The following is a 26080-nucleotide window of genomic DNA, read 5'->3' on the forward strand; positions in this document are numbered from 1 at the left end:
GAGTATATTATCTGTCTACAGATCATTTACATTTTATTAAATATTTATGTAGAGATAAAGCAAACTACACAGGAGGAGGAGTGTGAATTATATTTACATACTCCATCATTGTAAACCAGAAGCTTGAGCAGACACAAATTATAGTATTTAAGAGGCTCCTTGAGCCAAACCCCTACAAATATCAAACGATTACTATATGGAAATATTTTAAGCTTTGGTAAGAAAGTATTGCTTAAGGTAGTTATGGCATAATCACCCTAACGATGTTAATTTTTATTTACTTATCTTTTTATAAATAAATTAAAAGATTATAAACCTTAAAATTATCATTAAATTGTTTTAATGTTTGCTCAGGGAATGTGAACATTTGTATATGTTTTCTGTTTAAGGTGTGTAACACAGTTAAGCACTTGCTATTTAAATAATTTTCTTTTCTTTTTTTTTTGGCCAACAGAAATGATTTGAGTATGACTAAAAAATGGGCATTTACATTCAGTGATTATTTTGAATTTCCTTGGGAGTTGGATATGGGACCTTACACAGAAGCAGGCATTGCAAAGCTGGAAGAGAATAATGTGAAATCAGAAAATCGGTTGATTCCACAGAAAGAGTAACCTGAAAATAAAACTACAAAGATCACAAAATGCAGACTTTTAGTGTGCTTGTATACTGTGGTCAAGCAAAGCAGTGGACATTATTATTCTCATATTATTCAAAAAATGGTAGGATGATGACTGAGATTACTGGTATAAATTTCATGATGAAGATTTAACAGGACTTAACATGGATGATGATAAAGAAATTTTATCAAAGGCCTTTTCTGCATCTATTGAGATAATCGCGTGGTTTTTGTCTTTGGTTCTGTTTATATGATCGTTTGCATTTATTTATTTGTGTATGTTGAACCAGCCTTGCATCCCAGGGATGAAGCCCACTTGATCATGGTGGATAAGCTTTTTGATGTGCTGCTGGATTCAGTTTGCCAGTATTTTATTCAGGATTTTTGCATCAATATTCATCAGGGATACTGGCCTAAAACTCTCTTTTTTGTGGGTGTGTCTCTGCTAGGCTTTGGTATCAGGATGATGCTGGCTTCATTAAATGAGTTAGGGAGGATTCTCTTTTTCTATTGAGTGGAATAGTTTCAGAAGGAATGGTACTAGCTCCTCTTTGTACCTCTGGTAGAATTCAGCTATGAATCCACCTGGTCTTCGACTTTTTTTGGTTCATAGGCTATTAATTACTGCCTCAATTTCAAAGCCTGTTATTGGTCTATTCAGGAATTCAACTTCTTCCTGGTTTAGTTTTGGGAGTGTTTATGTGTCCAGGAAATTTGTCCATTTCTTCTAGATTTTTCTAGTTTGTTTGTGTAGAGGTGTTTATAGTATTCTCTGAAAATACTTAAATGTAAGACCTAAAATCATAAAAATCCTAGAAGAAAACCTAGGCAATACAGGACATAGGCATGGACAAGAATTTCATGTCTAAAACACCAAAGGCAATGCAACAAATGCCAAAATTGACAACTGGTGTCTGATTAAACTAAAGAGCTTCTTCACAGACAAAGAAACTTCCATCAGAGTGAACAGGCAACCTACAAAATGGAAGAAAATTTTTGCAATCTACCCATCAGACAAAGGGCTAATATCCAGAATATACAAACACCTTAAAAAAATGTACAAGAGAAAATCATACAACCCCATCAAAAAGTTGGCAAAGGATATAAACAGGCACTTCTCAAAAGAAGAAATTTACGCAGCAGAAAGCCACATTGAAAAATGTTGATTAACACTGGCCATCAGAGAACTGCAAATCAAAACCACAATGAGAGACCATCTCACACCAGTTAGAATGGCGATCATTAAAAAGTCAGGAAACAACAGGTGTTGGAGTGGATGTGGAGAAATAGAAAAACTTTTACACTGTTAGTGGGACTGTTTACTAGTTCAACCATTTTGGAAGACAGTGTGGTAACTCCTCAAGGGTCTAGAACTGGAAATATCATTTGACCCAGCCCTCCCATTACTAGGTATATACACAAAGGATTATAAATCGGCTGCTATAAAGACACACGCACACGTATGTTTATTGTGGTACTATTCACAATAGCGAAGACTTGGAACCAACCCAAATGTCCATCAATGATAGACTGGATTAAGAACATGTAGCACATATATACCATGGAATACTATGCAGCCATAAAAAATGATGAGTTCATGTCCTTTGAGGGGACAAGGATGAAGCTGGAAACCATCATTCTGAGCAAACTATCACCAAGGACAGAAAACCAAACACCATATGTTCTCACTCATAGGTGGGAATTGAACAATGAGAACACTTGGACACAAGATGGGGAACATCACACACTGGGGCCTGTTGTGGGATGGTAGGAGTGGGGAGGAGGGAGGGATAGCATTAGGAGATATACCTAATGTAAATGATGAGTTAATGGGTGCAGCACACCAGCATGGCACTTATATACATATGTAACAAACCTGCACGTTGTGCACATGTACTCTAGAACTTTAAGTGTAATGATAAAAAAAAGAAATTTTAAAAATTAGTGTTTTGACGGAGAGTACATGAATGTATTTAATCATATGCTGAAGTGCATGTCATATAGACAGCAGAAGAGGTGATAAAATGCTTATATAGTTTTGAAGCAATAAACAAATGGACATGATTGATGAAGGAGATGAGATGATAAGACATATATTATGGCTAACTGTTGCAAGACCACATTACATCGTCATGTCACCAGCCTTCAAGAAAAGTGTACGGTAAAAAAAAGAAAATGACATTTATTCCTAAATGAAAGCAATAAAGATGAGAGTATTTGCAGTTTGTGAAAGAACTGCTTACATGTAATGGTGTTTATTTAAACCCTGCTCATGCTATGCTTTTAGATTAGCTTCTTCGTAATAAAAATAATGTGTCCTTGGCTTCTACGATTCTTTACAAGACATCAACATGTTTTTAATATTTTTCTTCAGTCTTCTTTTTGCTTTTTTCATAGAATCATTAGCTTTAATTTATGTGAACGTGTTGCCTTTCTGGTTTAATTATTCTAAAGTAAAAAAATTTAAGATATCTGTACCTTAGAATAGTGGAACTTAATGTATGGATATATGAAAAGCATTTATTTATTACACCAGTGATCATTTTTTACTGAAGCATTAGTTTAAAATGTGGGTTAGTGAAGTGGTAAGATCATCAGTAAAACTAGTCTTAACTAACAAAAATTATGTTAAGAAAGAGCTTGAAAATACAACTGTTTTTGACTGTATAGGTACTTTTTATTTAAAGAGCAGAATTATTTTTCTGCCTGAATCAAAATAAATTACTTTGATTAGTATACACATTGCTGCTGTATTCCTCATTATCATTGTATTTTACATTTTAAAAAAGTAATTTGTGTTCCTGCCAGTGACTGGTATACAGCTTTGGATTTTATTCATAGGGAACTTATAATTGGTTTGGTTGTCTATTATACTGCTTTACATTTTCCTAACCATAAAAACATTATTTCAAATTTTAAATATACAATAAACATTTTTGCAGTAATTGTGAGAGAATTCTTCCTAAACTTAAAATTGTCTAATCTAAATGTGTGTTTATTATTTCAAAATTGGTTCCTACTCCAATACCTTCGTATTGCACGTTTTTCCACTTTATCATTAAGTATGAAGTTTTACCTTTACTAAATAAAATATTAAGTGATAATTAAAAAGATATAACATATTGTAGATGAGGTTTTCTTGGTGATATTCATAATTCCAATAATTTGGAAGGCCAATGCAAAAGATTGCTTGAGGCCAAGAATTTTGAACATGGTTTGGCCAAAGAGTGAAACACAATCTCCACAAAAGTTTTTACAAATCAAGAAGTTATGGTAGCTCACACCGGTAACCTTAGCAATCTATAAGTCCATGGTGAGTGGATCAGTTCAGCATATAAATTGAGGCCAGCCTGAACAATATAACAGGATTCTGTCTATACAAAAAATTAAAATAATTAAAGAAATTAAATAATTATCTGAGCCTACTGGCCTTTTCCTGGAGAACCAGCTAACTGGGAGGCTGAAGCTGCAAGAACATGGGTATCACAGGCTGCCACTAAGGAGATGAGACAGATACCTGATTCTTTCACATAGCTAAGTGGATACAGCCTACTTTACATTTATCTTTTTCATGTAAAATTGCTTATTTTCTTGACTTTGTATGACTATAGGTAGGGTTGTAGTTTGGAGTCAGAGGACAGCTTTAGCTGAGCCATCTTCCCCTGAAACACAAGGCATTCTTCCTTCCTACACAGTCACCCATCTTAGTGCCCCAAAACGTTCAGCCAATTTGACTTAGATTGTCCTAAATTAATGTGATTTTTGTCTTCTGATCCTTCCATTAACGCTCTCTTTTCTCCACACTCAAGTCCCATCTTTTGCTACTGTCAGTAATCATTCATCCCCTCCCATCACAAAAGAAGCCTGTACTCCCTTCAGATACAGCAACATGAAAATTCCCCAGAAAAACTACAAAATAAAAAAATACATATTTTAATTTTGCACTTTTTTAATTTTTAAAAAACGGTCAAAATTGAGGAACCACATGCATCTGGTAGGAGACGGGTTTCATCTTCACAAAGAATTTACTGATAGGAACATTTTTGTTACATAATATTAGTAGAAAAAATTCTGAATGAAACAAGAACAAAAAAACCCCAAAACCTGAAGTGAAGCCCTGCTGCTGGCCCGGGACGGGCCCTCTGCCCTGGGTTCGGCGGCCCCCTCTCCGCCGCCTTGTTGGGCCGGGCCCAGAGACAGTCCGCCGCCGCCTCACAGCCAGGGTTCGCATTGGCCGCCTGGCGCCACTACAGCGAGGCGGTGGCCGAGCGCGAGGACGATCCTAACTTCTTCAGGACGGTGGAGGGCTTCTTCAATCGCGGCGCCAGCATCGTGGAGGACAAGCTGGTGGATGACTTGAGGACCCGGGAGAGCGAGGAGCAGAAGCGGAACCGGCTGCACGGCATCCTGTTGATCTTCAAGCCCGGCAACCTTGTGCTGAGTCTCCTTCCGCATCCGGAGCGACGACAGCTCCTGGGAGGTCATCTAAGGCTACCCAGCCCAGCACAGCCAGCACTGCACACCCTGCAAGGGAGATGTCCGTTACAGCACTGATGTGAGTGCAGATGAAGTAAAAGCTTTGGCTTCTCTGATGACATACAAGTGTGCAGTGGTTGATGTGCCATTTGGGGGTGCTAAAACTGGTGTTAAGATCAATCCAAAGAACTATACTAATAATGAATTGGAAAAGATCACAAGGAGGTTCACCATGGAGCTAGCAAAGGAGGGCTTTATTGGTCCTGGCATTGATGTGCCTGCTGCAGACATGAGCACAGGTGAGCGGGAGATGTCCTGGATCGCTGATGCCTATGCCAGCACCATAGGTCACGATGCTATTAATGCACTCTCCTCTGTTACTGGTAAACCCATCAGCCAAGGGGGAATCCATGGACGCATCTTTGCTACTGGCCATGGTGTCTTCCATGGGATTGAAAACTTCATCAATGAAGCCTCTTACATGAGCGTTTTAGGAATGACACGAGAGTTTGGAGAAAAAACATTTCTCGTTCAGGGATTTGGTAATGTGGGCCTACACTCTATGAGATAATTACATCATTTTGGTGCTAAATGCATTGCTGTTGATGAGTCTGATCGGAGTATATGGAATCCAGATGGTATTGACCCAAAGGAACTGGAAGACTTCAAATTGCAGCATAGGTCCATTCTGGGTTTCCCCAAGGCAAAGCCCTATGAAAGAAGCATCTTGGAGGCCTACTGTGACATACTGATCCCTGCTGCCCGTGAGAAGCAGTTGACCAAATCCAATGAACCCAGAGTCAAAGCCAAGCTCATTGCTGAAGGTGCCAAGGGGCCCACAACTCCAGAAGCTGACAAGATCTTCCTGGAAGGAAACATTATTGTTATTCCAGATCTCTACTTGAATGCTGGAGGAGTGACAGTATCTTACTTCGAGTGGCTGAAGAATCTAAATCCTGTGAGCTATGGCCATTTGACCTTCAAATATAAAAGGGATTCTAACTACCACATGCTCATGTCTGTTCAAGAGAGTTTAGAAAGACAATTTGGAAAGCACGGTGAAACTATTCCCATTGTACCCATGGCAGAGTTCCAAGACAGGATGTCAGGTGCATCTGAGAAAGACATCTTGCACTCTGGCTTTGTGTACACAATGGAGTGTTCTGCCAGGAAAATCATGTGCACAGCCAGGAAGTATAAACTGGGATTGGACCTGAGAACAGTTGCCTATGTCAATACCATTGAGAAAATCTTCAAAGTGTGCAATCAAGCTGGCGTGACCTTCACATAGATGGATCATGGCTGACTTCCTCACTGCCCTCTTCACGTGTAACTTCTGCAGACCTATCACAAGTTTACATGTAACCACATAAATCCCTTTCTCTCCTGACTCATTAATAATGGATACCATTCTCAACAAGTCAATCCAAATCAGCCTGTTAAGGAGTAATAAATTAAGGTTAGAGGATCATGTACGAGCTGAGTGTGAAAGTAGAAATCACCTACATCAGAGAGCCATTTTGGTATTTTGCCTTTAAATAAAAAGCCTCCTCAATCTGGCTATGCAGCCTTGCTCTGTGGCTTTTCCCAACACAATCAGTGCTAGTGTTGGGGAAGGGACAGTCAAGAGCAGTCAGTTGCTTACTTATTTTGCTCTGGATGAGTCTGGGACATGCTTTAACTTTAACACATTTAAGAAGTAGTTGTGTGGCCTTTTCAGAAGGTGGCATGGTCCTCAAGTGAGTTCTTAGTATTTTATGTCAGCAAAATAACACAATTTTGCAGGTTACAGACAAATATAAAAGCTGTTTCTGTTTATGAATTTTATTATTTTAGAATAGAATAAGTACATGCTGTCTTTAATCACTTAACAAGCCTAACCTTGACTCAAACAGTGAATGCCTATAAAAATAATAAATAAAAAAACTAGTATTTTTATATCATAAATCAATATTATTTATAGCTTATCATTCATGTGTTGTTGTCCAGCAAATATTAAAAGCCCTGTGGATAATTAAGTTTTCTTCATACCTGCAAAATATGGAGGCTATTTTCACTAAAACTGTCAGAATTTGCTTACTATAATTATGAAACATAGTCCAAAGAATGCAGGAATCTTTTTATCATGTTAACTAATTTTTCTCTTTTGAAGACCTATGGTTGACTAATTAAACTATAATTCAAGTAGAATGTCCCAGAAAGAAACCACTTCGGCTCCCTCTTTGGAGTCTGGCTGGCTCTGAGCATTGCCAATGGCCCCTACTCACCTTACTTTGTATCCTCTCCTTTTAGAGGCTTTGCATTCTGCACCCAGCTTCACTAACAGTGGGCTCAAAACAACCTTGGGTTGAGTGTTTCACTTGGGAGTTAATTGGCCAGTGCCTTTTGAACAGTAGTGTCCCGATGAAGTGGTAGATAATATATGTGTAAGAATCAACTTCTTTTTTTTTAAACTATAACACCCTTCAGAAATTTCTCACTACTTTGTAACTGCATGGCTTAACCTGTTGATAAAAGCAGTTATTTAAAGTCTACGTTTTCCAAAAAAAAAAAAACAAACAAAAAACCTAAAGGATATTAAACCAGGACAATCTTCTAACAATGACACCTCTTTCCAGTATGAGAGAACTACCTCCTATGATATGAGAAATATCAATATTTTATTTCTTTCTTCTACACATATTCAACACTTATGAATGCCAAAGAGTTCAAATTTTAATATGTCAAATTCAACCATGAAGATATAAAAATTCTTACTGTAAATGCAGCACTGTTGTTTCATTCAATAATAATATTACTTTATGAATTCAAGTCCTGCTTAATAATGATAATATTATTTGCAGGACACAAAGATCATTCCTTGCAAATCTTTTTTTAATAGAGATTATGTTCTTGGAGCCAAATAAAAATTTTGCTGCTTAGACACACATACATATGTTCTTTTCTTAAAACATTTTCTTGTTATTATTTTTATTGTTATTATTATTTATTTACATCTACTCTTTGGGAATTCCTTACAAGTAAATCACCAGCTTTTAAAATATTTCATCATTAATATTTGTCAGATATTTACAGACATAACAAATAAAATCATTATTTATTTTTCTGATATGACTGAAAAATGTTTTGAAGAGACATGCATATAAATAACTTTTATTCTGAAAAGTAATCAGTTAGTTTTATTCACATTTGTTTTCTCCTTAATTTATCAAGGTAAGTTTCACATAATGTGAAATTACATTTGAGTATGCAATTCAATGAAATTTATTCTGCTTATGATGTTGTACAATCATCATCTATCTTTAGTTCCTAAACATTTCTATTGTCCAACAGGAGACTCCATATCTACTAAACAGTTCTTTTTATTTCTCAGTCCCTGATAACCAGTAACCTACCTTTTATCTCTATGGCTATGCCTTTTTACCACATGGGTTTTGCACTGAAACAGTTTTCAATCCAACATGCCAAAGTCATAGAGGTTTTAAAATTGTTCATTTTTCTTTTCCTTTTCCTTTTTTTTTTTTTCATTTTGCAATTACCAGGCCCTGTGCTCCTCTCACCAATCTAGTAAGAGTGTGTGTGTCAGTGAGAGAATTATTACATTTATTTCAGGGATTGAGGACATTATTTTCTTATTTATTTAAATGCTGCTACAGGGATGAGATTTTTCAGCCTACAGTATGTAAGTGAGCAGTCTATAATTTATTTTCACTGGATACATTTCTCAGACTCGGAAGGAAATACTTTTAGCCAGATTTTTGTTGGTTGCTAGGAGACTAAAGTACTCTTGTGATGTCTTTGCTACTCAGCTTGACATATACTAGAGTGATGCTTTAGATTGGTTTGCCTTCATAGGCCTTCTGAAGCAGTGTTTGAAGCTGCAGTCTTGAAAATCATAGAGGCTGAAAAAATATCTAAAGAAATATTTATTTGAGATGGCACATGTTTCTTCAGAAACTCAAGTTGTTTCTCCCAGAGATGAATTAACTGATTCAGAAGCCTTCCACTAGATCTCCACTGTGTAAACACACATTCCCTGGGGACTCAGACTTAAGGTCAAACATTGAAGAAAATTCTGTTCAGGTTTTGTCACAAGAATCCTTGTTAAAATGGCCATGTTACAGAGTGTGTGTCTCTGAGCCAGATAAAGATAATGATTTTTTTTTCTGTGACCTTTCCCAGGAAACGTTGGAAAATATTTGAGAGTGACCAATTCACGTCTATTCTATGGGATGAGAATGGAACTTGCATAGTGATTAACGAAGAACTCTTCAAGAAAGAAATTTTGGATAGAAAGTCTCCTTACAGAATATTTCAAGCTGACAGTATTACAAGTTTTGTTTGACAGCTCAGCCTTTATGGATTTAGTAAAATTTACAGAATTTTCAAACATCTGCCTTTGTAGCCACCTTTCTGGCAGAAGAGAATAAATCCATTGTCTCGAGCAAGGTATTTAACATATTTCAGTTAACACTTTACATAGAGTAGATATGTAATTTTACTTTGTACATCAGTAAATATATTAATACATGCAGTGAGACCACATTTTGAAAATTATATAAAACACTAATGTAAAAATTATTTAATTTTTTGAAATTATTGAGTTCAGCTTGAGCATTAATCTTTCAGGGTTTTAAGAAATTTTGCTAACAACTTTGAATCTCATTTATCAAAATAAGTGTACCAAAGCCATTAATGCAATGTTACTATTAATATATAACATGTTTTCACTTGAGGGCTTAACAATTTGAGTGCTTTTTTCCCAAAAGCACATTCCTGAAGATAGTAAACCATGTTCATGAATTACTTGATGACATTAAGTTTGTGTGATGAAACAGAAATCTGATATTTTAAGTGTTATGTTTGTTATTGCCACTTGTCTCAACAAATTACAAAAGATCAACATGCTATTTTAAATCAGTTGACCACTATTCATGTGCACTCTCATAGCACCTGCATCCAAGCAAGTGGCCACATTGTGAGTTTCATTACAACCACAACTTCTCAATACCCTAACATATCTCCCTAGCAAAACCATTATCTGGGGCTGATGGTGGAACAATCTGCTCTTCCAACAAGATATCATGTGATATCAGTCAACAAGGCTACACATTTTAACCTGCTACCAGCAGGCAACTCGTGGTTGCAAATGCCTATGATACCAGATACGTCAGCTGTCCCTCATTCCAGGCCAGATCTTCAACCATCACAACTGGACAAATATCACCCTAATTACAAATGATCTTCCATTAAAAGAGTACCAAATTATGCGGGACAACAGAGACTAACATTTACATTGACCAAAAAAATCCTAAAAAATTCTGTAATTATCTTACTGAACAATAAAACTGCATGTCGACTTTCATGTTTGCTTTTTTCTCTTTTTCTCAAAGTATAGTTAAAAGTAGAATGGTGTTTTCTTTCAGTGTCAGGCTATTGTACTAATTTTTGTAAAAGTATATATGGGCTTTTTGATCATTTGTAAGGAAATTTAATGTGCTCCTATGTAAGTTAACTAATTTAGTTCTCTAAAGAGGAAAAAATAATAAAGTCTTTGGGTCCATTTGCTGCTGAAACAACACAGTACCACTGCCTGGGTAATTTGTAAAAAGACTTATTTTGCTCATGGTTCTGGAGGTGGGGAAGTCCTAGGGGCTGCATCTCATGAGATCTTCTTTCTATGTTACAACATGGTAGGTTGACCTCATATGGTGAAGGGCATGAGATGAACAGAAAATCGAGGCCAAACTCATCCTTCATCAAAGACAACTCACAGAATAAATAACTTGTTCTCCAGATAACACCATCAATTCAGTCATGAGGTTACACACGCATGGCTAATCACCTCTCAAACATCCTACCTCCCAACAGTATCTCAATGGACACAGAATTTCAATGTGAAATTTGGAGGGGACATATCAAACAATGACAGCAGGCAAAGGAAAGGAAACAACTGGAGTTAGGAAAAAGTAATAAGTGACTTCTAAAGTACTCTGGCATAAATCAAATTAGGGCAAAAATTTGCATGACAGAAAGGGAATAGATGCTCACATAAACACATGCCCACAACACTGGGCTAATTTTTATATTTTTAGTAGAAATAGGGTTTCACCATGTTGGCCAGGATGGTCTTGAACTCCTGGCTGCCTGTGATCCACCCACCATGGCCCCCAAAGGTGCTGAGATTACAAGCTTGAGCCACCATATCCCACCTCTAATGCAGATTTTCATCACATTGGTTTCGTGCTCCATACAAAGTCAGATTTAATTGCTTTTGTCAGGATTAACACCTTTTAGATTCTGAGTCCAGATCCTCAGCATGGCTAAATAAATCCCTTCCAGACCTGATATTTGTTCTCCTTTCAGCTTCATGTCCTTCTATTTCACCACAGTGAGACATTCAGACCGTTCCACTTTCAGACATGCCCTTTTCTATCTGGTAACTTCAGTCCCATTATTTTCTTGTAGATAAAAGTATCTCCCCAATTTGCCTACTTAAGACGACTACAACACAGACATCACTCCTTCCAGGATAGTGCTTCTTGTCTATCACATTAGTTTTACTGTCTGTCTTGGACACCCAGCACTGATGTAACACAGTACCTAATACATATATGTATGTGTGTGTATATATATACACGTATGTATGTGAATTAGTCAATGTTGACTGGGACTTACAAATATAGCACCTATTTTCATTGTCAAAATGAACATTCTTGGTGTTGTGGCATTAATTTTTATTCTTTTTTCCTCACCACAACTTTTTCTAAAAGGGTAGGTCACAGTATTGTTCACTAGAGATGCAATGATTTTGACTTACTGAGACTAGCATCACTGGTTATCATTTCAACTATGATGCTTTCTTTTTAGGTCTAGTTATAATTTTTCCATGCTTCTAAAAGTTCTTTTTCATCTTCTGTTTTGACTGGCAGGTCCTTGCCTGAAAGAATTAGCTGTCTCCTTACCACTTCTTCCTTTATTTGCAGTAGCAATTCCCAGTGGCAAAGGGATATTTGGGAGCCCTTTGTGGCCTATGGAAAAAAACAAAATATCCTAAAATAAAAACCTAAAGAAGCTCTCTGTGAAACTGACTTTTGATGTGTGGATTCATTTGATAGAGCTTAACCTTTCTTTTGATTCAGCAGATTGGAAACCCTCTAACTGTAGAATCTGCAAAGGGACATTTGGGAGCCCATAAAAGCCTATGGGGAAAAATCTACTATCCCCACACAAAAACTGGAAAGAAACTATCTCTGAAACTGCTTTGTGATGTGTGAATTCATCTCATGGAGTTAAACCTTTTCTTTAATCCAACAGTTAGGAAAACTTTTGGAGAATCTATGAAGAGACATTTGGGAGTCCTTTGAGGCCTATAGTGAACTACCAAATATCCGCAAATAAAAACTAGAAAGAAGCTATCTGTGAAATGTCTTTGTGATGTGTGGATTCATCTCACAGAGGTAAAACTTTCTTTTCTTTCAGCAGATGGGAAACATTCTTTTAACAGTATCTGTGAAGGGACATTTTATAGCCCATGAGGTCTATGATGAAAAACTACATATCCCCAGAAGAAAACTGGAAAGAAGCTATCTGTGAAACTGATTTGGGAAGTGTAAATTCGTCTCACAGAACTAAACCTTCCTGTTGATTCAGCAGATTGTAAACACTCTTTTTGGGGAATCTTCAAAGGGACATTTCGGAGGCCACTGTGGGCCTTTTGAAAAGAAAAGAATATCCCCAGATGAAAACTAGAAAGAAGCTATCTGTGGAACTACTTGGTGATGTGTGGATTAATCTCATAGAGTTAAACTTTTATTTCAATCTAGCAGGTTGGAAATACTCTTTTTGTAGAATCTGTGAAGCAACATTTGGGAGTCCTTTGAGACCTATGAAGAAAAACTGAATATTCCCAGATAAAAGTTAGAAAGAAGGTATCTGTGAAACTATTTTGTGATGTGTGGATTCATCTCACAGAGCTAAACATTTCTTTGATTCAGCAAGTTGAAAACACTCTTTTTGAAGAATCTGTGAAGGGACATTTTGGATTCCATTGAAACCTATGGAGGAAAATTGGATATTCCGAGATTAAAACTAGAAAGAAACTATCTATGAAACTGCTTTGTGATGTGTGGGTTCATCTCACAGAGTTAAACCTTTCCTTTTATTAAACAGCTTGGAAACACTCTTTTTGGAGAATCTGTGAAGAGACCATTGGGAGTCCTTTTAAGCCTATAGGGAAAAATCAACTATCCCCAGATAAAAGATAGAAGCTTTCTTTGAAACTACTTTGTGATGTGAAGATTCATCTCACAGAGTTAAATCTTTCTTTTGATTCACCAGGTTGGAAACACTCTTTCTGGAGAATCTGCAAAGGCACATTTGGGAGCCCATTGCAGCCTTTGGGGGAAAATGGAATATCCCAAGATAAAAACTAGAAAAAAGTTCTTTGTGAAATTGCCTTGTGATGTGCGGATTCATCTTACAGCCTTTTTTTTTTTTTTTATTCAGGAGGTTGTAAACACTCTTGTTAGACAATCTGTAAATGGACATTGGGGGTCCATTGTGGGTTATGAAAAAAAAAAACATGCCAGATAAAAACTAGAAATAAGATATTTGTGAAATTTTGTGATGTGTGGATTCATTTTGCAAAGTTATATCTTTCTTTTGATTCAGCATGTAGGAAATACTCTTTTTGGAAAATCTGTGAAGGGACATTGAGAAGCTCATCGAGGCCTATTGAGAAAAACTGTGTATCCCCAGATAAAAATTGGAAAAAACTGTATGTGAAACTGCTTTGTGATGTGTGGAATGATCTCACAGAGTTAAACTTTTCTTTTGATTCAGCAGTTAAAAAACACTGTATTTGGAGAACCTGTGATGGAACATTTGGGAGCCCATTGAGGCCTAGAGTAAAAACAAAATATCCCTATATCAAAATTGGAAGGAAGCTATGTATCAAACTGTGTTGTGATGTATGCATTAACCTCACAGAGGTAAGCCTTCCTTTTAATTCAGCAGGTTGAAAACACTCCTTCAGGAGATCTGTGAGGGTACATTTGGGAACCCTTTGAGGCTTAAAGGAAATAACTGAAAATCCACGGGTATAAACTACAAAGTGTCTGCTGTGAAATTGCTTTGTTTTGTGTGGATTCATCTCACAGTGTTAAATTTTGCTTTGATTCAATAGGTGGGAAACATTCTTTTTGGGGAATCTGCAAAGGAACATTTTGGAGCTTTTTGAGGCCAATGGGGAAAAACTATATCCTCAGGAAAAAACTAGAAAGAAGCTATCCATGAAACTGCTTTGTGACATCTGGATTCACCTCACAGAGTTAAACATTTCTTTTGATTCAGCAGGTTGGACACACTCTTTTTGGAAAATTTCCAAAGGGACATTTGAAAGCCCATTGAGGACAATCAGGAAAAAAACTGAATATCCAAGGTAAAAATTAGAAAGAGGTTATCTGTGAAATGGCTTTATGATGTGTGGGTTCATCTCACAAAGTGAAACATTTATTTTGATTCAGCAGATTGGATACCCTCTTTTTGAAGAATCTGTGAAGAGACATTTTGGAGGCCATTGAGATCTATGAGGAAAAATGGAGTATCTCCAGGTATAAACTAGAAAGAAGCTCTCTGTGGTACTGCTTTGTGATATGTGGATTCATCTCTCAGAGTGAAACATTTCTTTTGATACAGCAGTTTGGAAACACTCTCTTTGGAGAATCTACAAAGGGGCATTTGTGACACTTTTATGGCTTAAGGGAAAAAATTGAATATCTTCAGTTAGAAACTAGAAAGAAGCTATCTGTAAAACTGCTTTGTGATGTGTGGCTATATCTCACAGAGTTTAAACGTTTCTTTTGATGCAGCAGGTTAGAAATGCTCTTTTTGGAGATTCTGATAAGGGACATTTAAGAGACCTTTGAGGCCCATGCAGAAAAAAACCACGTATCCTTAGGTAAAAACTAGAAATAAAGAATCTGTGAAACTGCTTTGCTTTTTGTGAATTCATTTCACAGAGTTAAGCATTTCTTTTGATTCAGCAGATTGGAAACACTCTTTCTGGAGAATCTGCAAAAAGACATTTGGGAGCCCATTGAGGCCCATGGGGAAAAACAAAATATACCCAGGTAAAAACTATACAGAAGCTATTGGTATAACTGATTTGTGAAGTGTGCTTCATTTCACAGTGTTAAACTTTTCTTTTGACTCAGCAGGTTGGAAATACTCTTTTTCAGAATCTGAGAAGACACAATTGGGAACATGTTGAAGATTATGGGGAAAAATGGAATATCCCCAGGTAAAAAATAGAAAAAAGCTATCAAAGAACCCACTTTGTGATGTGTGGATTCATCTCACAGAGATAAACCTTTCTTTTGATTCAGCAGGTAAAAAACACTTTCTGGAGAATCTACAATGGAACATTTGGGAGCCCATTGAATCATATGGGGAAAAACTGAATATCCCGTGGTAAATACTAGGGAGAAGTTATGTGTAAAACTACTTTGTGATGTGTGGATTCATCTAACAGAAGGAAAACATACTTTCTGCTCAGCAGGTTGGAAACACTGTTTTTGGAATATCTGCCTAGGGACATTTTGGACCCCATTGAGGCCTAGAGGGAAAACAGAATATCACAGATAAAAATTGGAAAGAAGATGTATGAGAAATGGCTTCATGATGTGTCGATTCATCTCACAGAGTTAAACTTTTCTTTTGACTCAGCAGGTTGGAAAGACTCTTTTTGGAGAATCTATGAAGGGATATTTGGGAGCTCATTGAGGACCATGGGGAAAAACCAAATATCCCAAGGAATAACTCGAAGGAAGGTGTCTGTGAAACTGCTTTGTGATGTGTGGATCCATCTAACAGAGTTAAAACTTTCTTTTGATTCAGTAGGATGGAAACACTCTTTTTGGGGAGTCTGCAGCGGTAAATTTAGGAGCCTAGGAGACCATGTGGAAAAATAGAATGTACCTAGGTAGAAACTAAAAACAAGCTGTCTGTCAAACAGCCTTGTGATGTGTGGATTCAACTTACAGAGTTAAAACTTTCTTTTGATTCAGCAGGTTGGAAACACTCTTTTTGGAGGATCTGTGAAGGGACATTTGGAAGTCCATTGAGGCCAATGGGGTAAAATGGAATATCCCATGATTAAAAACTAGAAAGAATCTATCTGTGAAACTGCTTTGTGATTTGCAGATTCTTCTCACAGAGTTAATACTTTCTTTTGATTGGACAGGTTGAAAGCACTTTTTTTTTTTTTTTTTGGAGAATCTGTGAAGGGACATTTTAGATCCCATAAAAGATCATGGGGAAAGTCAGAATGTTCTCAAGTAAAAACTTGAAAGATGCTATGTGTGAAACTGCTTTGTGATTTGTGGATTCATCTCAGAATTAAACCTTTCTTTTGATTAAGCAAGTTAGAAAATCTCGGCTGAGTGGGGTGGCTCATGCTTCTAATCCCAGGACTTTGGGAGGCAAAGCTAGGTGGATGACAAGCTCAGGAGTTCAAGACGGTCCTGGCTAACATGGTGAAACACCATTCTATTAAAAATACAAAAAAAAATTAGCCAGGCATCGTGGTGGGTGCCTTAGTCCCAGCTACTTGGTAGGCTGAGGCAGGAGAATGGCATGTGCCTGGGAGGTGGAGCTTGCAGTGAGTGGGAAATTGCAACACTGCACTCCAGCCTGGGTGACAGAGAAAGACTCCACCTCCAAAAAAAAAAAAAAAAGAAAAAGAAAATCTCTTTTTGGAGTATATGCAAAGGTATATTTGGGAGACCACTGAGGCCCATGTGGAAAAACTGAATATCTCCAGGTAAAGACAAGAAAAAAGCTCTCTGTGAAACTCTTTTGTGATGTGTAGATTCATCTCATAGAGTTAAAAGTTCCTTTTGATTCAGCAGATTGAGAACACTCTTTTTTAGAGATTTTGCTAACGGATATTTATCAGCCCATTGAAGCCTATGGGGAAAATCCAAATATTCCCAGGTAAAAACTAGGAAGAAGGTATCTGTGAAACTGCTTTGTGATGTGTGGATTCATCTCATAGAGATAAACCTCTTTTTTTGGCTCAGCAGGTTGAAATACTCTTTATGGAGGATCTGCAAAGGGACGTTTTGAAGCCCATTGTGGCCAATGAGAAAAACAAAATATCACCAGGTAAAAACTAGAAAGAAGCTATCTGTAAAGCTACTTTGTGGTTTACTGATTCTTCTCACAGAGTTAGATGTTTTCTTTGATTCAATGGGTTGGAAACAATCTTTCTAGAAAATTTGCAAAGGGACATTTGAGAGCCCATTGAGGCATATGGGGAAAAACCCAATATCCCCCGGTAAAAACTAGAAAAAACTTTCTATGAAACTACTTTATGATGTGTGGATTCATCTTACTGAATTAAAAGTTTGTTTTGATTTAGCAGGTTGGAAACACTCTTTTTGGAGAATCTGCAAAGGGATTTTTGGGAGCCCATTAAGGCCCATGAGGAGAAACTAAATTTCCACAGGTAAAAACTAGAAAGAATCTGTGTAACAGCTTTGTGATGTGTGGATTCATCTCACAGAGTTAAATATTTCTTTGGATTCAGCAGGTTAAAAACAGTCTTTTGGAGGATCTATGAAGGAATTTTTGGCAGCCCATTAAAACCTATTGGGAAAAAAAACGAATATCCTCAGGTAAAAACTAGTAAGAAGCTATCTGTGAAAATGCTTTTGTCATGTGTGGATTCATCTCACAGAGTTAAACATTTCTTTGGATTCAGCAGGTTAAAAGGATTCTTTTTGGAGAATCTGCATAGGGATATTTGGGAGTCCATTCAGGCTTATGTGGAAAAACCCAATATCCCCAGCAAAAAATTAGAAAGAAAATGTGAAAATGCTTTGTGATGTGTGGATTCATCTCACAAAGTTAAATCTTTCTTTTGATTTATGTGGTTGGAAATGTGAGAAGGAGGGTTTCTGGGGTGACAGTTGTGTTGGTCTCCCCTGTGTGAGACACCCATGGAAAGCCATGGCTGGTCTCTGAGCAGAAAATTCTCCTCATTGCCTTCAGGTTTTTATGCCCCAAGAGCATAACCACTCAGTAGCATTCCACAGTTTTCTCAGGGAGATAATGCTCCCTTGAAGCAGTGGAGTATAGCCAAACATCTTGGCTTCTCCTAAAACCTGCTCCCACCTGTTTCAGTCCCAATAAGTTAAAGATCTTAAGTAGTTTAGACACACGCCTCTCCTCAAGGAAATTCACAGAAATCACCACTGCTATACATCTTATCGATTGACTCACAAGATCTCCTTCACTGATTAATCCTTTTCCTCATTCCTTCCTCCCCCTCCCATCTGCTGTAAGAACAAACTGTCCGTATACCAATAAATTGGGTGGAGCCTGAGGGCTCCAGGCTGTGAGGAAGCCTTCAATGCTCCAGTCGCCTAGACCCACCTTTTAAACACTTACTCGGTCTAACTCTTTTTTTTCTCCACCAGAGTCAGGGTACCCACTGGGTAGGGTGGGGTTGGTTTCCCCAACATCTGGCACCCAACACAGGTCTCCCTGTAATCTCTACAATAATACAGTGAAGAAATGCCAGAGCATGGAAAGTGGAGCATAACTGACAAAGGACACCCACATATGTTTTCACTTCAGGCTCTGTGGAGAATTCCATGGTAACCTCAGGAAAATGTGGGTCAGGCTGAAAGTAAGTTTGCTAATTACTTATGCCTGCTGACACAGTTATTAGGCTACAGTGGGGCAATTGTGAGTACCTGAAATCTCACATCTTTGTTCCATCTCATAGAAGAGTATTCTCCTTGGTTCATGGAATATGGAACCAGGCATGTAAAAGATTGGTATAAGGTTGGATCAGACTTAAAATTAGCACAATGAGAGAGCCACAATATTACTTTCTCCACTTGGTCATTGTGGTTGGCAGTTAAAACAGCACTGAAGTGCTTCCCCACTGAGGAGGAAGGAACAGGAGTTTCAGGATGACATAGAAAATTTTAATAATCAGAAGTCTGATGATGAGCAAAGTGAACCATCACAGTCTAGGTTTAAAAAGGGGTAGAAATGAGAAGCTATATATTAATCTTCAAAAACTTATGAAAGAAACAGTTCCACCTACTGCAGAAATATTGCCACCTACTGTGTCTTTAGAGGAAGGCCTGGAATGGTCACCCCTTCCTCAGCCTTATGAATTTCTGGAAAGGAAACCTGAGACACGGCTTGCCACTCCCAATGTTGCATGCCCCACCATTGACTATGGTGAAAGGAAGCTGCATGCTTGCCCAACAGCCAATTACAGTAGGGAATGATCCAGGCTTGTACACCTGTTAATTATGGTAAAGGAATTCTGTGAGCCAGCTCAGATACTAATTATGACTCAGGGATAATCCAGGCTTCCATTCTCCTGACACAAGAAATGGGGTATTTGGATGCTTGGCAGTTTTTACTAATTATTTTGCCAGCTGAAAATTTCAGAGAACATACTCAAGCACAGTGGAAGCTATTTTATTTTAAAATATTAAAAGACTTAAGGCAAGCAATTGAACAATATGGGCCAAATTCTCCTTATGTTCATTTCTTATTACAATCTGTGGCTTATAACCAACATTTAATATTTATGGATTAGGAGTTATTAGCCTGATCCATCCTGTCTCCCTCTCAATTTCTCTAATTTGAAACTTGGTGGATGGATGAAACAACAAATTAGGCATGCAGAAATGCTCAAGCACAACCTGCCATTAATATCACATCTGATCTGTTGCTTGGAATTGGAGAGGCATAAGGTACTTGAAATCAACTGATGGTAATGGGTGTTGAATCTGTTGATCAGCTAAGAACTATATGCCTAAGAGCCTGGGAAAAAATTCACAACCCTGGTACTACTTACCATTCTTTTAACTCAGTTCCACAGGTTCCAAGGGAGCCTTATCCAGATTTTGTCACCCATTTGCAAGACACGTCTCCAAAAGCCATTTTGGATTATCATGCCAGGAAAGTGCTTCATGAAGGAACATTTTGGAGCCCATTGAAATCTATGGGGAAAAACCTTACATTCACAGGTAAAAACTAGGAACAAGCTATCTGTGGAACTGTTTGCTGATGTGTGGATTCATCTCACAGAGATAAAACTTTCTTTTGATTCAGCAGGTTAGAAACACTCTTTTTGGTGAATCTGTCATGAAACATTTGAGAGTGCATTGAGGTCTATGAGGAAAAACTGAATATCTTCAGATAAAAACTAGAAAGTAGCTATCTGAAAAACTACTTTGTGATATGGGGGTTCATCTCACAGGGTTAAAACTGTCTTTTGATTCAGAAGTTAGAAACAGTATTTTTGAAGAATCCACATAAAGACATTTGGAAGGCCATTGAGGCCTCTGGGAAAAAAACAAGTATCTTCAGAAAAAACTAGAATCTCTCTGTGAAATTACTTTCAATGTGTAGATTCATCTAACAGAGCTAAACCTTTCTTTTCATTCAGCAGGTTGTAAACACTGTTTTTGTGGAATCTGCAAAGACACATATTGGAGCTCACTGAAACATATGCTGAAAAACAAACTATCCCCAGATAGAAACTAGAAAGAAGCTATCTGTGAAACTCTTTTGTAATATTTGGATTCATCTCAAAGAGTTAAACCTTTCTTCTAATTCAGTAAGTTGGGAAAACTCTTTTTAAAGAATCTCCAAAGGCAATTTTCAAGCCCATTGAGTCCTTGGGGAGAAACTGAATATCCTCAGGTGAAAACCATAAAGAAGCTATCTGTGAAACTGCTTTGTGATATGTGGATTCATGTCACAGAATTAAAATTTTGTTTTTATTCAGCACGTTGGAAACACTCTTATTGGTGAATCTGTGAAGTCATATTTGGGAGCCTTTTGAGCTTTATGCAGAAAAGCAAAATTTCAAGAGATAAAAAATAGAAAGAAGCTATTTGTGAAACTGCTTTGTGAGTTGCAGATTTATTCCACAGAGTTAAAGCTTTCTGTTGATTCAGCAGGTTGAAAACATTCTTTTAGGAGAATCTGCAATAAAACTTTTGAGAGCCCATTGAGGCCTATGGTGAAAAACCAAATATCTCCATTTAAAAACTAGAAAGAAGTGAGGGACTGATCCAAGATGGCTGAATAAGAACTGGTCCAGTCTACAGTTCCCAGAGTGACACAGAAGACAGGTGATTTTGCATCTCCACCGGAGGAACTGGGTTTATCTCTCTGGGACTTGTTGGACAGTGGGTGCAGACCATGGAGTGTGAGCCAAAGTAGGTAGGGACATTGCCTCACCTGGGAAGCATAGGGGGTCAGGAAATTCCCTTTCCTAGCCAAGGGAAGACATGACAGATGGTACCTGGAAAATCAAGACACTCCCATCCTAGTACTGCACTTTTCCAACAGTCTTAGCAAATGGCACACCAGGAGATTACATTCTGTGCCTGGATCAGGGGGTCCAACACCCGCAGAGCCTTGCTCACTGCTAGAGCAGCAGTCCAAGATCAAGCTGCAAGGCAATTGGAAGTCTGGGAGAGGGGCGTCCACCATTGCTGAGGCTTAAGTAGGTAAACAAAGCAGCTGGGAACTTCAAACTGTGTGGAGCCCATTGCAGCTCAATGAGGCCTGCCTGCTACTGTAGACTCCACCTCCGGGGGCAGGGTATAGCTGAATAACAGGAGGCAGAAACTTCTGCAGACATAAAAGTCCCTGTGTGACAGCTTGAAGAGAGTAATCATTCTCCCATCATGGAGTTTGAGATCTGAGAATGGACAGACTATCTCCTCAAGTGGGTCCCTGAACCCCAAGTAGCCTAACTGGGAGACACCTCCCAGTAGGAGTGACTGAAGACTCATACAGCTGGGTGCACCTCTGAGACAAAGCTTCCAGATGAAGGATCAGGCAGCAATGTTTCCTGTTGTGCAGTATTTGCTGTTCTACAGCTGCCGCTGGTGATACCCAGGCAAACAGGGCCTGAAGTGGACTTCCAGCAAAGACCAACAGAGCTGAAGCTGAGGATCCTGGATTTTAGAAGGAAAACTAAAAAACAGAAAGGAATAGCATCAACATCAACAAAAAGAACATCCATGCCAAACCCCCTTCTGAAGGTCACCATTATCAAAAACCAAAGGCAGATAAAACCACAAAGATGGGGAGAAACTAGAGCAGAAAAGCTGAAAATTCTAAAACTCAGACCATCTTTTCTCCTCCAAAGGAATGCAAGCTCCTCCCCAGCAACAGAAGAAAGTTGGAGGGAGAAAGACTTTGATGAGTTGACAGAAGTGGGCTTCAAAAATAGGTAATAACAAATTTCTCCGAGCTAAAGAAGGATGTTTGAACCCATTGCAAAGAAGTTAAAATCCTTGAATAAAGATTAGCCAATTGGCTAACTAGAATATACAGCATAGAGAAGACCTTAAATGACCTGATGGAGCTGAAAACCATGGCACGAGAAGTATGTGATGCATGCACAAGCTTCAGTAGCTGATTCGATCAAGTGGAAGAAAAGGTATCAGTGAAAGAAGATAAAATGAATGAAATGATGCAGGAAGAGAAGTTTAGAGAAAAACAGAGTAAAAACAAACAAACAAAGCCTCCAAGGGATATGGGACTATGAAAAAAAAAAATCTACATCAGATTGGTGTACCTTAAAGTGACAGGAGAATGGAACCAAGCTGGAAAAGACTCTTCATGATATTATCCAGGAAAACTTCCCCAACCTAGCAGGGCAGGCCAACATTCAAATTCAGGAAATATGGAGAATGCCTCAAAGATATTCCTCAAGAAAATCAAACACAAGACACATAATTGTCAGATTCACCAAGGTTGAAATGAAGGAAAAAATGTTAAGGGAAGCCAGAGAGAAAAGTTGGGTATCCTAAAAAGGGAAGTCCAGCAGACTAACAGCTGATCTCTTGGCAGAAATTCCACAAGCCAAAGAGAGTGGAGGCCTATATTCAACATTCTTAAAGACAAGAATTTTCAACCCAGAATTTCATATCCAGCCAAACTAAGCTTCATAAGTGAAGGAGAAATAAAATACCTTACAGACAAGAAAATGCTCAAAGATTTTGTCACCAGCAGGCCTGCCCTACAAGAGCTCCTGAAGGAAGCACTAAAAATGGAAAGGAACAACTGGTACCAGCCACTGCAAAAACATGCCAAACTGTAAAGACCATCACTGCTTGGAAGAAACTGCATCAAATAATGAGGAAAATAACCAGCTAACATATTAATGACAGGATCAAATTCAGACAGAATGATATTAACTTTCAATGTAAATGGGCTAAATGCCCCCATTAAAAGACAGACTGGCAAACTGGATAGTGTCAGGACCCAACTGTGCTGTATTCACGAGACCCATTTCATATGCAGAGACACACATTGGCTCAAAATAAAGGGATGGAGGAAGACCTACCGAGCAAATGGAAAACAGACAAACAAAGAAACAAAAAGCAGGTTTTGCAATCCTAGTCTCTAATAAAACAGACTTTAAACCAAGAAAGATCAAAAGAGACAAAGAAGGCCATTACATAATGGTAAAGAGATCAATTCAACAAGAAGAGCTAACTATCCTAAATATATATGCCCCCAATACAGAAGCACCCAGATTCATGAGGCAAGTTCTTACAGACCTACAAAGAGACTTAGAATCACACACAATAATAATGGGAGACTGTAACACCCCAGTGTCATCATCAGACAGAGCAACAAGACAGAATGTTAACGAGGATAACGAGGACTTGAACTCAGCTGTGGACCAAGTGGACCTAGCAGATATCTACAGAACTCTCCACCACAAACCAACAGAATATACATACTTCTCAGCACCACATCACACTTATTCCAAAATTGACCACAGAGTTGGAAGTAAAGCACTCCTTAGCAAATTTAAAACAATAGAAATTATAACAAACTGTCTTTGTGATGAAAGTGCAATCAAATTAGAACTCAGGGTTAAGAAGTACACTCAAAACCACACAACTACATAGAAATTGAACAACCTGCTCCTGAATGACTACTGGGTAAATAACGAAATGAAGGCAGAGATAAAGATGTTCTTTGACACCAAGGAGAACAAAGATTAGACATACCAAAATCTCTGGGACACATTTAAAGCAGTGTGCAGAGGGAAATGGATAGCACCAAATGCCCACAAGAGAAAGCAGGAAAGATCTAAAATTGACAGGCTAACATCACATTAATAGAGCTAGAGAATCAAGAACAAATACATTCAAAAGCTAGCAGAAGGCAAGAAATAACTAAGACCAGAGCAGAACTGAAGGAGATAGAGACATAAAAAAAAAAACCTTCAAAAAATAAATGAATCCAGGATCTGGTTTTTTGGAAAGATGAACAAAATTGATAGACCACTAGCAAGACTAGTAAAGGAGAAAAGAGAGAAGAATTGAATAGATGCAATACAGCTTCACAAGACTAAACCAGGGAGATGTTGAATCCCTGAATAGACCATTAACAGGCTCAGAAATGGAGGTAATAATTAGTAGCCTATGAACCAAAGAAAATGCACGTCCAGATGGATTCACAGCTGTATTCTACCAAAGGTACAAACAGGAGCTGACACCATTCCTTCTGAAACTATTTCAATCAACAGAAAAAGAGGGAATCCTCCTGAACTCATTTTATGAGGCCAGCATCACCCTGATACTAAAACCTGGCACAGACACAACAAAAAAATAAAATTTTGGACGAATATCCATGATGAACTTTGAAGCAACAATCCTCAATAAAATACTGGCAAATCGAATCCAGCAGCACATCAAAAAGCTTATCCTGCACAATACAGTTGGCTTCATCCCTGGGATGCAAGCCTGATTCAACGTATGCAAATCAATAAACGTAATCCATCATATAAGCAGAACCAAAGACAAAAAACACATGATTGTCTCATATGCAGAACAGACCATTGAAAATTTGAACAGCCCTACATGCTAAAAATTATCAATCAACTAGGTATGGATGGGATATATCTCAAAATAATAACAGCTACTTATGACAAACCCACAGCTAATATATTGAATGGCAAAAGCTGGAAGCATTCACTTTGAAAACCGGCACAGGGATGCCCTCTTACTACTCCTATTCAACATATTGTTGGAAGTTCTGCCCAGTGTAATCAGGCAGGAGAAAGAAATAAAGGGTATTCAATTAGGAAATGAGGAAGTTAAATTGTCCTTGTTTGCAGATCACATGATTGTACACTTAGAAAACTCCATTGTCTCAGCCCAAAATCTCCTTAAGCTGATGAACAACGTCAGCAAAGTCTCAGAATACAAGATCAATGGGCAAAAATCACAAGCATACCTATACACCAATAACAGACAAACAGAGAGCCAAATCATGAGTGAACTCCCATTCACAATTGCTTCAAAGAGGATAAAATACCTAGGAATCCAACTTACAAGGGATGTGAATGACCTCTTCAAGGAGAACAACAAAGTACTGCTCAACGAAATGAAAGAGGACACAAACAAATGGAAGAACATTTCATGCTCATGGTTCAGCAAGTTGGAAACAATCTCCTTGGAGAATCTGCAAAGGGACTTTTGTAAGCCCACTGAGGCCTTTTGGGAAAACTGAATATCCCTAGATAAAAACAAGAAAGAAGCTACCTGTGTAACAACTTTGTGATGTGTGTATTCAACTCACAAATTTAAAACTTTATGTGGATTCAGCAGGTTGGAAACGCTCTTTGTGGAGAATCTACAACTGGACATTTGGCAGTCCATTGAGACCTAAGGGGAAAATCAGAATATCCCCAGAAAAAGTAGAAAGTAGCTATCTGTGAAACTGCTGTGTGATGTTTGAATTAATCTCACAGGTATAAAAATTTCTTTTGATTCAGCAGTTAGAAAATGCACATTTTGAGGAATCCGCTAAGGGACACTTAGTATCCCATTCAGGCCTATGGGGAGAAGTCAAATATCCTGAGATAAAAACTGGAAAGAATCTCTCTGTGAAACTTCTTTGTGATGT

The 26080-nt window shown here is 37.9% G+C and overlaps 2 pseudogenes; both read left to right on the forward strand.

Moving 5' to 3' along the window:
• Positions 1-527: 527 nt before the first annotated feature.
• On the forward strand, positions 528-6760 carry LOC129053283 (glutamate dehydrogenase 1, mitochondrial-like; annotated as a pseudogene).
• Positions 6761-9030: 2270 nt separating this feature from the next.
• LOC129053284 (heat shock transcription factor, Y-linked-like) lies at positions 9031-25843 on the forward strand (annotated as a pseudogene).
• Positions 25844-26080: the final 237 nt, after the last annotated feature.

The sequence above is a fragment of the Pongo abelii genome, chromosome Y (assembly GCF_028885655.2).
Source record: "Pongo abelii isolate AG06213 chromosome Y, NHGRI_mPonAbe1-v2.0_pri, whole genome shotgun sequence".
NCBI lineage: Eukaryota > Metazoa > Chordata > Mammalia > Primates > Hominidae > Pongo > Pongo abelii.